The sequence below is a fragment of the Nelumbo lutea genome, chromosome 3 (assembly GCF_056320005.1).
Source record: "Nelumbo lutea isolate HS-2025 chromosome 3, American lotus-T2T, whole genome shotgun sequence".
Lineage (NCBI taxonomy): Eukaryota > Viridiplantae > Streptophyta > Magnoliopsida > Proteales > Nelumbonaceae > Nelumbo > Nelumbo lutea.
The window spans coordinates 25,402,027-25,415,563 of record NC_142686.1 but is presented as its reverse complement, the minus strand read 5'-3'; the positions used below and the strand labels follow the sequence as shown (position 1 = coordinate 25,415,563).

The window sequence follows — 13,537 nt, the reverse complement described above, 5'->3', positions numbered from 1 at the left end:
AAAAGACACTATAGTTGTGTTCCTAATACACAGTGGTAGTGTCTTTGTGGGTAGGGACGTGGGAAGAGTTTGTGGGTAGGAAATCCAGTTAGGTATTGAAGAATCAATTTTTGGTCATGTATCAATCTTTTGGTTAAGTGCATCGTCATTTGGTCTGTTTCCAAGTGGTCGATGATTCAGAGGTCGAAGTGGAGCTGCCTAGGTGTCGAGCTGCCCAACTGGTGAGCTGGATTGATAAGATTCATTGCTCTTTAGAGACTTGCAAGAAACCAAATGTCAGAGGACCCGGGGTGGCTAATCCGACGAGGTCGCTCTGATGCTTAAGTCAGTACTCTCATAGTAGACTACGAGCTAAAAATCACAAAGTATGAGAGCTAGAATTTGCTTATTTACTTACATTTTTACTCCTAGAGTTGGTGCCTTTATATAGGCATTGTTTGACATGGACTTCACGCACCATATCCGAGATTTCTGCGAAGTTGTCTAAGTGGTCAAGATTCCTGAAGGTAACCGCCATGCACGTTGACCACCCTTCGGATCGTTCGGCATGTGGGCCAACTTCCAAGGATAGTGGAGTGTTTGGATATGCATGTCAAATTCGTCGGCGAGCACTTCTTGCAAGTCACCAGGTCAGCGCATGTGCTAGGTTGCCAGATCGCACCTGTGCCAAACTGCCAGGTCGCGCTTGGGCCAGGCCGCCAAGTCGGTGTCTATGCCAGGCTGCCAGGTTGTGCCTGTGCTAGGCTGCCAGCTCGCGCCAGGGCTAGGTCGCACCTAGGCCAGGCCGCCAGGTGAGACACCATCAATTTGGCTAAGGCAAGTTGTTGCCAAAGTGGTTCCGAGTGTCACCTATTTGTTCCGAGGTGCCATGTGTCACAATATCATTGGAGGGCAAAATCCGCCATCATCAGGTATTAGCATTGAGTAGATGAACTTTTTTGCTTTGCCCAAAAATACTGATGTTTTCATATTGAAACCAGGTTGAAAAATCTAAGGAGTACAAATACAAATATGTACAACATAAATACATACAAAATATAAGGTTTTGCACTCTATATACTTGCATTTGTTCTCCTTCCAAGCTCAGCCTAAAAACATCATTTGGTCACAATTTTGCCCACTATTTCATTTGTTCAATAGTAAAACAGAAAGCTTGTATCGTTTAGGTAAAGAGATAAAAAAGATAACAACTTGAATCAAAAGTTTTTGGCTCTTTTAGGTACCGTACCTTTTCTGTACGATAAAAATTGCCATTACCCTCTGATTATTGTTTACTAATTAAAAGTTCGATGACACTTGGGCTTAGTTTGGAAGGAGTTCAAATACAAATATAAAGAGTGCAAAACCTTGTATTTTGTGTTTATACTCTTTTCAAACCGAGCCTAAGGCTCCATTTGGAAGGGGTACAAATACAAATATGTAAAGGGCAAAACATTGTATTTTATATTATTTTGTATGTATATGTATAGTACATATTTGTATTTGTACTCCCTCCACATTTTGAAAAGAAGAGTACTAATACAAATATTTAGAGTGTAAAACCTTCTAATTTGTATTATTTTGTATGTATTTATACTGTACATATTTGTATTTGTACTCCTTCCAAATCGAGCCTTAACAGAAATTTTCAACACAGACCGAAGGAAATTAAGCCCACAACGATCTGATTGCATGTCTAACAAAAGAAAACTCATGCCACTTTAGATTTTCCAAAGGATTGTCTCGATCTCAACCTTCTAGACTGATTACATTGCCAAAAGTCTGCATCACCTTGTTTGCTTCGAACTTCAAAGGAGCACTCATGCTCTATAACGCAACTTTCTATTTCTTCTGTTTGATAAATAAATAATTTGTGGTCATTCTTTCCTTAAAGCATTCCTCCTTGATTTTCTATTTATTTCTGATGAAAGACAGCATTGTGAATCTTTAATCTTCTCTTCTAAATTGAAAGATGTGGCACCGATATTGGTGCACTTGGTTTTGTTCCTGACTATCTTCTTTTAATCTCAGTCTTTCTTCATTGGAGAGCTAAGATTCAATGTAGCTTTGCCTTCATGATTCGCATCACTGAACTGCCCACTTCAGTACCTGCAGACTGCAGTCATCTTGATCATCAATATTGCATAAAATTGCAAAGACACCTACCGATAGATTATAGGCTTCACCAACTCATACACATGCATTCCTCTAAACATTTTTTAAGTTGGCAAGGCGTCTAAGCAATTCTGGGTGACAGTGAGGCACCTAGGCAATAAAAATTTCATAAAATAAAAGGCTAAAATCTGCCTAATTTCCTACTTTTATATACCATTCAGTAGCTTATTAATTGAAAAAAAATAGCAATTCTCTTTATTAAGAAAATTAAATTTCCTCCAAAAACGTGACAAATCATCATATCTAGGAAAATAGTATTTCAATACTTTCAAGAATAATACCAATACAATAAGTATTTAATGGAGCAATTTCATAGAGATTAGTAATTAAAGAAGGCTATACTTTTAAATGATAAAATTTAAGATAGATAGTAAGAACAAGGATGGGGCTGCTGTTTTATTTAATGTAGGAGGGAGAATTTTAAAACAAAGTGAATATATATATATATATATATATATATATATATATATATATATATATATATTATTTTCCTATTGAAACAACATAAATAAACAAATCGAGATAGAGCCTCAACCAAATTGACAATAATGGATCACTCAAAAAAGGGAGAAAAAAAAAACAGAATAATTCCATGAAAAATGAACATTTGACAACCCCACGAAAATAAATGGCAAGTGCTTTATATGTTAAGACAAATTGTCGGTTTTCTTTTTAACCTATAAGTGTCATCATACCTATGGTCCCTTTTTCATTTCACAAAGTATGTATGGCTGGAAAATGAAGGGAAGATAAAAGAAGGATTGGATGTTTCCATATTTAGTTCCTTTTGTTTTTCAAAACAAGGGCAAAAAAAAAAAAAAACTAACAATTCTAATGTGGGGGTAAACATAAAGATGTATTAGGCATGAGTTTTCAGCAGAAGGTAGCTACTTCAATAGAATTCCCCAGGGGAAAATAACCATGGAAAAGAAAGTACTATTGCACATCATGGGTGTCCTGTGAAAGATAAACATGTTGGATTGTAACATCTAATCCACTGGATATAGTTCACCAAGGATCATAGGCCCATGTACAAATACCTTTACAGTGAAATCTTATATCTATCCATGGATACTACACTGTCAATAGAGGAGCCTCGATATATCTATCTCAAAGTTCAAAGCTTTCACTTTAACAGTTTAATCCATGGAGGACAGCCTGTGTTGCCCACATCAGGATGACAGGGGCACATTGGACATGGATTTTAACAGAAGAAAACCCATACCTGATACCACTACTTCAATGCAATTACATTATTGAGGCGGTGGACTTTGAAAAGAGTTTGTACTAGGAATGTCTAACCAGAAAGAAAGTAATATTGAACATCACAGGTTCCCCAAAGTATAAAACTGTTCAATTGGAACATCTAATCTTTTAGTTCACCTAAGGATTATAGGTCCATCTGCAAACACCTATGTTTTAAAATCTTACTTTACAATATAGAAGATTATAATACATTTCAGCAGAGGAGAGTCAATATATTGGTTTCATATCATAGATCAAAACTGTTAATCAAGCAATTTTAGCCTATGGAGAACAGTGTATTATCAACATCAAGAGTACACAATCATATCGCACATGGGATATGAAAATGATTAACCAATTGTGGTAATGATAACGTGATAACAGTTGGTAGGAAAGATATGGTGAATAAAAGATTACTTAAAAAGAAAATATTGATGAGGGGAGTGGTGAGAATGTTCACAGGACCACTCTTGATAAGAGACTAAACCTAACATATTGAGTGAAGCTTGTCTGATTACAGTAACGCTATGACATATATTACCTAGTGAAATCTTATCTCATAATGGTATTTAATGTAAGGTTTGAGGTTCAATGCTTTCGCACATTATAGCAGGCCTATAAAATGCTCCCTATGAAACCCATTTTTGCAAGTTGATTAGGGGAGTGGTGATCCAACGATCACTCTCTCACTAAGGAAACCACGAGCACCCTACCGTGTTTCTCAGTCATTGGCTTGAAAATTCAGATAGAAAAGTTGTAAACTTTTTTTTTAACTTTTGAACCAATGAGAAACAAACACGGTAAGGTGTGGATTGTTTCCTTGATGAGAGAATGTTCACAGGATCACCACTCTTGATAAGGAACTAAACCTAATGTATTAAACGAGGCTTGTCCAATTATAGTAATTCTATGACATATATGACCTTGTAAAATCTTCTTTCATAATGGTATTAAATATAAGGTCTTAAGTTCAATGCTTTCACACATTCTAGCAGGCCTATAAAAAGCTCCCTATGTAACCCATTGTTGCAAGATGAATAAGGTGAGATGAGGTCTTATATTAGCAATAGGGATATCATTCTTTTTCTTTATGTTGAAAGAATTATAGGCTGCATTCTTCATGGAAAATGTGGGTTGACAATGATGATAGTCCCAATCAAGGTCACCGTTCATATAATTTCAATTGAAGACAAGGAGCCGGTAATCCATCTCTCTCTCTCTCTCTCTCTCTCTCTCTCTCTCTCTCTCTCTCTCTCCCATATGTACACAACATAAGCACATACGTATGCATACAAAAGTATATGTTTGATTGTTTATGGAGACAAGAAATCTTAAGCATGGCAATGTGGCTGGGGTCCCTTCTTGGGCCTCAAATGTCCCTCTTGCCGCCCACTATTTGTGTACAAGTTTCAGCTTAAATCATCATGCCACCTAGCCCAGGTAAATCCTTCTCCAGGCATACTTTGTAAATCAGAATATAGAAACTCTGGCAGGCTATTATGGTTGTAGGGGAGAAAAACCAACAGGCTAGCATATAGGCAGATATGAACAAAGGTACCAAGGAAGGGTGACCCATGGTTAATCAGGAAAGACCTTATCTGATGGATGATTTTGGATTGGCCATAAGATTCCTCCATGTGGTAGGAATATTTAGTGGTTGGCTAGCAAACTCCCCTACTTGCATGTCATCAGAAACCTTTTTCCATATATCCTTGTGTATGTTTTCTGTATGCATCTATTTTCCTTATTTGTATGCACTAATCTATCTTGTTTTATGCACATATATGTTTTGAACAAAGGAAACCCTCTTTCATAAAATATGTTTAAGTAAAACTACTCAAATAGTCAAATTTCATTTATTGGTTTACAAGAATAAAGGACTTATACTTTGACAGAAAACATATCCTTTTATAAAGAACAATGGTGGGACAGGATTTGTATAGACTGCCCCAAGTAGTTGGGAATAAGGCTTATTTGAGTTGGTTTACAAAGACTATCAATTTTAGGTTGGGCCTAACCTGTTAAAGACTAATACAGAAAACTAAAGAAGGTATGTTTAAAACTTGCTAGAATGGTCTTAGGGTTGTTGATGGAGGCTATGATGGCTCATGATAGGATCTAATAGAGCACAATCCTAGTTTTATTTTTACTCTAACTTAACAACTTCAGCTAAATGCCAGATGGTCACAGTGTAAAGGCAGCATGCTATGTTGGACCAAAGGATGCTTAAAATTGGGTAAAAAATAATTGAATGGGAAAAGGTTTAGAGGATTAAAGCTGAAATTTCTCTGACAAGAATTAGGTGTTGACATGACTCATTTAATATTTCTTGTAATTCTTTTTTTTTAATACTTGAACCTATTTCCCTTTTGCTAATTTTAATGGACTTTTTTTTTTCAGACTATACATTGATATTTGGAGATATTATATAGTAATTCAGAAAGTTGGCAAAATAACCTCAAGCAATCTAATATCAGAGAAAGTGGTAACAAGGTGTCATATTTATAACTCTTTTTTATTTTTGATAGGAAATGGTAACTTTCATTAGAGAATTGAAAAGATTACAGGCTTACCACCCACAAAATGGATGGAAAGAAAAAACAAAAACTTAAAAGCAGGCCCAAAACAACCTCCTCTTCCTACTATTCCTCCTCATTGTCTTTTTCATCAAATCTCAAAAATAGAGAGACACATTTCCACCAAAACCCAATATGCATTCTTTGGATCATCATCATCATCATCATCATCATCATCATCACAGAAAAGCTTGGATTAACATTCATATATGGTAGGGCTAAAGTTTTTCATTTTCTCTTATCAACTATGTATATAATTTTTTTTTAGAAAAAGCTAGTTGAACTGATTTGTACATGAGAGTTATTCAATATTCTCTATTTTCCCCATATTACATAATATGTAAAACAAGGTTGATACCTAATCTTATTTTTTTCCTGTTTATTTATGAGGTTAAAACTTGATTCTCTTTTCTTGTTGGCCTTTAACTTGGGTTGTGGTTCTGAAAGACTAGGATCTTGCTTCTATGTTTTAGGTCTAATAAATTGTTCTCATTTGTTCCTGTTTTACTTTATTGCATTTCTCCTTTTCTGTTTCTTGTCTATTTAACTTTTTTATAATTGAAATTTTCCATCTACTTATTAGCTCAATTGAAGTTATAAAGAGTCCACCATTTATTTGGATTTTGCATTTTCAAGGGTACATTACATAAAATTCATAATTGTTTAGATTTCCAATTTAGCAATTAACCTTAAATAGATTTTTATATGGAAAAATTATATGCAAATCGGTTGTATTAGAGTTGATATCTTTCCTAGATGTTCTCACTTTGATGTGAATGAATCATAATATACTCTTCAATTTTTTTTTTTGAAAAATTGTAAGGTAAATTTATTAAATGGAAACAGAGATTACAAGGAGCCCTCTTTAAGAGCAACAGACCAGGCCCAAGGACCATGTTCTATATGTATCATGTATGGAGAAAATAATGATACAATCTGTAATCATAATTTTTATGAATTATTTTTTCTTGGTACATTATATGTGTTTGACTCAAATAGATACAAGATTTGTACCCTAGCCTTTTGAGCTTTCATAATTGTTATCACAATTGTTACCAAGTTTAGCCATTTATGTCTTAAAACATTGCAATTATTTTTGCCACTCCTAATTCCCATTCAAGCATACAGATTTCATTTTTATGGTTCCCTATCTTTATTATTGAAATGGGTAAAGACAGCCCTTAGTAAAAGTTTCTTTTTTTTTTGTCCTGATTGTTTTCAATATTTGATACTATACCAAATTTAGATAGCTACTTTTACAAGTATTACTTAAATATTTTTTTACACAATCTTTGATATCCTTCCAAAATAAGAAATTATCTTATTAAATGACAAGGGTTATCGAGCTGAAATTGCTATAGCATGAATAGAAGGTTACAATATTATTTATCAAAAAAAAAAAGAAGGTTACGATATAACTATGCTGCGATATTTTGGGCCCCTAACCATATCAGTGCTTGGAAAATTCTTGGGTTGTTTGAAATTTCCTAATTCATGTGTGTCTCCTCAGTAGATGAACAGAAAAAAGGTTTACCAACTGAGTAGAATAGGCACCATTGGGGCATTGCTTGGTGCAAAGGTAAAATTTCAAATGACAAACATGAAAATGTAGATTCAAGTCTGAATGTGGTTATTTTATGCAAAAAAATTCCAAAGATTAGGTCCATATCCAATCCAAACCTTTTAAGATTTCAGAAATATGAGACCAACATTGGGTAATGACCCTTATAGATTAAGCAGCATATCTATTATCTAGATGACCTGTCCAGTTTCTGCCACAGAGAGACAATGTCACTAATCTAGATGGTCTATTACGTAGAGGATGCTCCAAATTTCTGTGCTTTATATTCCCAACCCACATTAGCTTCATGCCCTTAGGGGTGAGCCTTTTTTCGGTTAAAACCGAAATACCGAACCAAAAATTTTGGTTTCGGTTTTTGGATAATTCAGTTTTTAGGAATTTTGGTTTTTGGTTTTGGTTTTTAGGGCTAGAAATTCAGTTAACCGAAAAAACCAAATTAACTGAAATTCATTATATAATATGTAATATATAATATACAATATATAACATTTAATATATAATATGCTATATATTTATATATTAATATATTATATATAATGTATTATAATGAAATTCAATTTCATAATATATATTATAGGTTATAATATATAATATTTTATATATTAATTAAATTCGGTTTTTAACCGAAATAACTGAAAACCGAACCGAAAATTTCGATTTCGGTTTTCTTGTAATTCGGTTTCGGTTCAGTTTTCATTTTTATTTCGATTTATTCAGTTCGGTTTTTAACCGAATAAACCGAATGCTCACCCCTACATTCCCTATGAATTGTTGGCACTTATCAAATAACCATTGAAATTGCCAAATTTTTATTCAAACCATTCCAAAAATAAGGATTTAATTTGAAACTGTGCCAAGTGCAATAGGGCTGAAACTTGCCCATGAATACATATCTACTTTATTGATCTCCATCCCTAGTTGGTCTTGATTTTTATACATCTCTTTTGGCTAATATAGGAAATAAGGTTGATAGACCATGTTAAATTGATTAAGATTTTTAGGTGTTTTTGATCTCTCAGTTCTTTAGCATTCTAAATTTTACTTTCTTTGACATTAAGTGGGTTAAGAAAATCACTGCAATGTTTTTGATCTATCAGTTCTTTAGCAATCTAAATTTTACTTTCTTTGTCATTAAGTGGGTTAAGAAAATCACTGCAATGTTTCTGCCATTATTAACTAGTATTATCTTTTCTTTACATACACTCATGTTACTTAAATATATGCAATGTGCATAAAATGTTCTATAATTAATTGGTCATATATTTTTCGGAAAGTTTCTAAAACAACATATTAATCAGTTTATTGGCCGTTAAGTATACTTAATTAAACAAGTTCATAGAAGTTCACATTTATTAAATTTTGCAATATCTTTCAAGAACTTTCTATTCCCCTAGCATGATCTTCCCAAAGCTTCGATGCAAATGACCTGGATTTTCTTTTCAAAATCTTGATTCAGTTCTATCAATCTTTTATAAACATTTAATATTGATTTTGTTTTGGCTACTTTTCTTCCAGATACCAACTAGCTGTTTGAACATTTTTTTCCTGGTAAAAATGGATCCAAAAGCATCTGATGCTTTGTCCATTCTTCAGGAAAAAATGTCAAATTTGACCTCATTATGGCTGAATTTGACATGGCTGACATGGCTGGGTTTAATCTCTTGAAGAGATAGCCTTGGAAATAAATCTCCCTCCAGTTTGTCAGTTTGACCTTCTAATTCAAACATCTCTTTTATTTTTTACTTAAATGTTCTTGACATGTATCCTTACTTATTTCCCCAGTAGAATATCTATTTTTTTCTAGTTAATCTTTTTTGCAGCCATGCCAGATGATATAGGCATGTCTACAGCAATCAGAGCACTTGAAAATGAGACTTGCTCCTTTCATATGAAGCCCTTGTCCATAAGATGCACTTCAGGGCATATGGCAACACATGCTCATTAAAAGGGTCACTCAATGTAATACACTGAAAACACAACAGGTGCTGGATTTCCGAAGGCATTAGAAGGTATATTGACTGTCAGTCCCTGGTAAAAGAAAGGACCTGGACACAAGGAATATTCAAGAGAAAGATGGAAGAGCATTAAGAAGGCAAAGGCAACAAAAACACTAACAAGGAAGGCTTGAAACAAATTAAGCCAAATGCTTATGCTAAGGAAGAAAACGATAGAGAAAATAACAACACCATCGTTAGGACCAGGAATCCAAAGTTGTGTTTCCCAGGCTAACGCTTTGGCAAGACAGGATCTTACCAGAAATTATTTGTATTGGGCGGCTACTAATCAGGAAACTTGAATTGTATGTTAGTGTTCAAATGTTAGGGTTAGGTAGCAAGGGACTGCTATTTGGGGTGCTTGGTACATTTTCTTCTACTTTGTACAAAACTAATTCTTCATCTCAATTAATAAATCTGACAAGATTTCAATCCAAAACAAGAAAAGAAAAAGTCTATTTGACCTGTTTATTGATGCATCCAGAAAATAGGCTTATAAAGTAAAACTCTCTATTTAATCCAGTTTAAAGCTTCAATGCTGAAACTCTATATTTAAGGATTCCTCCACAGCCCTCAATTCAACCAATATTTTCTGTTTCCTATCAGAAAATCCTACAACTACCTGTCAACCCCTCAATATCATCCATTGGTGACTCCGTTAAAATCTTTAAAAGTCAAAGGTTCTCACCATGATGAGATCAATTAAGGACTATATGTTTGTTCCTTGTTTTCAAAACTCTTAGCTTTCTCCTCACCCCATATACTCCACAAATGGCTGCTCTAAAGCATTGCCACAATTTTTCTCTTTTTGTATGAAAATAAAATCAGGTTCGGTAGCAAACAACTCATTAATATCTAAAGGCAGATGTCCCAAAAAAGTAGGACAAAATAGTTCCATACCTGAGAAGCAACCCGGCAAGATAAAACGAGCTAATTGATGGTTTCACCACCCTTAAAGCAGAGGAAAGACAGATGAGAGGGCAAACGGAAAATCTTCCACCTTCACTAGAGCATCCCACAAGTATTGATGATCTTAAGTGCTACCTCCCAACAAAAATCCTTAACCTTAGGTGGAGTTGCCATCCCAAATGAAGCGTATCTTGGTTGATTTGTCAAATTTATAATAGATGGACTAAGACCTGTCTTAAACATGCTTAAATAGTTTTTCCATTTCTAAAGGCAGAAAGTTTTCCGAGAATACACAATGCAAGCATAGCTTACCATATATGTAAATGCATAACGTACCCAGTTAAGGTATACTGGCTTGTAAAGAGACCCAAAAGAATATGCATAGTTTGCTGTAATTACCTTCATTACTGTCCATGTTGAAGTGACTAGTGAGTGAAAATAGCTCTACCCTTCTCCACTGCAATAGTGTAAATGAGAATCACAAGGACAAAAACATCAAGAAATGCTAATACAGGTTAGAGGCCTAAGAGGAAGACTACCTCAAGTTCTGACACTTAAAGATGAAAAGGAAATTAAAAGGCCAAGGCATTCCATTGTACCTGCAACATTTCATGCAGCAGTCAGTTGTCCAAGAAAGGGAAACCACATAATAGGAAGACCATTTAAGTTTGCAGTGGTAATTTCCCTGTGAAAGCAATAACTACCTATCTAGAAGCTTCATGTCCAATGCCATTTGTCATATCCATGTTAAGTAGATTGATTACTTGAATCAGCTGGGCATGTGAAAAATCCACATTTGTTGCAACAGCCCACTGCAAATGTACAAATCTTTCAAGAGATTGGAGTCTCAGACAAACTTGTAATAGATAAGACAACACTGGGGAAAGCATGGCCTTGATGCAGCAATGAAATTTTTTAACTACAAAATGGATGCATTGTCAGATATTCCTGACCAATAATGTTAAACTGAAGTTGTAAAATGCATTTGATAAGCATTAGATGATTCAAAAATTATTACATGCTTTATATACATATTACATTTAGAAAAATATCAAGCTGGCAAGCATGAGAACACAGACTCGAGTTTGAAAGCAGCCACTTAATGCAAAAAAAAAAAAAAATGCCAAAGGTAAGGTCTTTATCCAGTCTGCCCCTCCCAAGACCCCAGATAGCTTGGACCAACATTGGATAATGGCCTTTTTTACAAGCATGAGAATATGGATTCAAGTATGAGAAAGGCCACTGTGTTCCAAAACAACGGAGGTTAGGTCTCTATCCAGTTCACCCTTCCCAAGACCCCGGATAGCTGGGACTAACATTTGGTAATGGCCTTTTTCACAGACCTGAGAATGCGAATTCAAAGTCTGAGAGAGGCCACTTCATGCCAAAGTGATGAAGGCTAGCTCTGTATACAGTCCACCCTTCCCAAGACCCAGGTTAGCTAAAATTTTCCACCAAAGAAAAAAAGAGGTTAGCTGGAACTGGGAATAGACTTTCTAGTCCAGTCAAATTGCTAATGCACTTTATATGGAATCTCCTAGAACTGGTACTAACAAATTGAGAAAGAATTTAGCTTGATGCGGGACTAGGGATAATTACAAGGTCATGAATCATGATGATGATAATGATGATCTTAATAATACTATTTATTAGATAAAAATGAAATAAATAACAACAAAGATGAGTGAAGGTAAAAGTAATATTTTAATTTTTTTATTTACATTTACTGAGGACAGGAAGAGACTGAAGTCATTCATCAGAGGTTTATAACAAATTAAAGGATGGAAAAGTGTAGTCCAATAAAAGAGTCTACTACCAGATACAATCAATTCTAAAAATCACAGTCTACATATTTTCAACAAAGATCTTAAAGAGGGTCACAAAAAATATCTTGTAGTTGTTCCTCAGAAGTTCATTGTGATGGCTCATGCAACTCCTACAAAGTTGGTGATATCCATCCAAATTTCATACTACACCATCCATCCTAACAACTACTGATGCACATTCTATTCAAGTGTATTACCATAATATTTTGCATAATCTGCACCATCCAGTGATCAAGTATCCAAAGGGAAGTGAATTATTTCATGAATTGAAGCTTAGTGCTCAATTTTTCAACTATGAATTAAAATAGAACAGGGCCTGTGACATGAAAATTGCTCAAGCATCTTGAGTAGATTATAGATATTTATTTAACTGGAGTAGGGGAATGATGTAAATTTTGTATACTGTTCATGTAGATAGTTCCTGAGTTTTAATCAACTGCATCTGTTAAACAGGGACAATAGGGTAGAACAGTGCGAATAGCATAGTCCTGTGTTATGATTATTGTTTCTTAGTACAAGCCACCAAGATCTACTTACCAAGTATTAGTAAAGTCCAGGTAGATTGTAGAAATATCAAGAACGTCAAGAACGAAATTTAAAGAGAAGATTACAAGCTTTCTTGGGGTACTTATCTCTTGTCTCGTCAAGGGAGATTGAATGCATCAATCATAAGTCCCACTTGAATTAACAAACAAATTCATGGATGCATTTCGACAAATATGGAAGAATAATAAGTAAACTGCAAATGAGTAAACAAACTGCATAAGTAAATCTAGAAAAATAAACAAGAAAAAGGAATGCATACACGGCATCAATTCTTGGATTAACAGTCCAGCTTGCAATTTGTGAAGAGGCAACTGAAAAACAAAGAAAATGAAAAATAAATGACCAGATTTCAACCATGAACCAAAGGGCACCCAATCTGGGCAAGCAAGCTTGGTGCTCCAGCAGTAGAAAGTAGAGACAACCTGATGCCCGATGGAAGCATACCTCACCCATCAACAACCCAACCGACATGGTGATGAACCGGGTGATTGGATCGGCTGCCCACAGAGTGCGCCCCACAGCCCATCCCCTCCGTGCACCGGGAACATCTCCCGTGCTTGCCATGGGAGTAATTTAATAGAAGTGCAGGTTATATTTTAAAAATTTGAAATAAAATGGACAAAATAGTCACAAATGTAGGGTCTTATTAGAGAAAAGAAAGTATCAAACGCGCAATACAAATAAGCACTTGAAAAAGTAGGGTCT

General features: G+C 34.8%; 1 long non-coding RNA gene across 4 annotated transcripts; it reads right to left on the bottom strand.

Moving 5' to 3' along the window:
• Positions 1-1,664: 1,664 nt before the first annotated feature.
• LOC148863730 (uncharacterized) lies at positions 1,665-13,288 on the bottom strand. 4 transcript variants are annotated; one of them, XR_016108873.1, is made up of 5 exons: positions 13,187-13,288; positions 11,165-13,025; positions 11,000-11,059; positions 10,860-10,917; positions 1,665-2,095 (listed from the first exon to the last, which is right to left on the bottom strand). It is a non-coding gene; the product is annotated as an uncharacterized LOC148863730 (long non-coding RNA). The 4 variants fall into 4 exon arrangements; XR_016108872.1 differs by having other exon boundaries at positions 11,165-11,272; positions 13,092-13,274; XR_016108875.1 differs by having other exon boundaries at positions 11,165-11,379; positions 13,092-13,238.
• Positions 13,289-13,537: the final 249 nt, after the last annotated feature.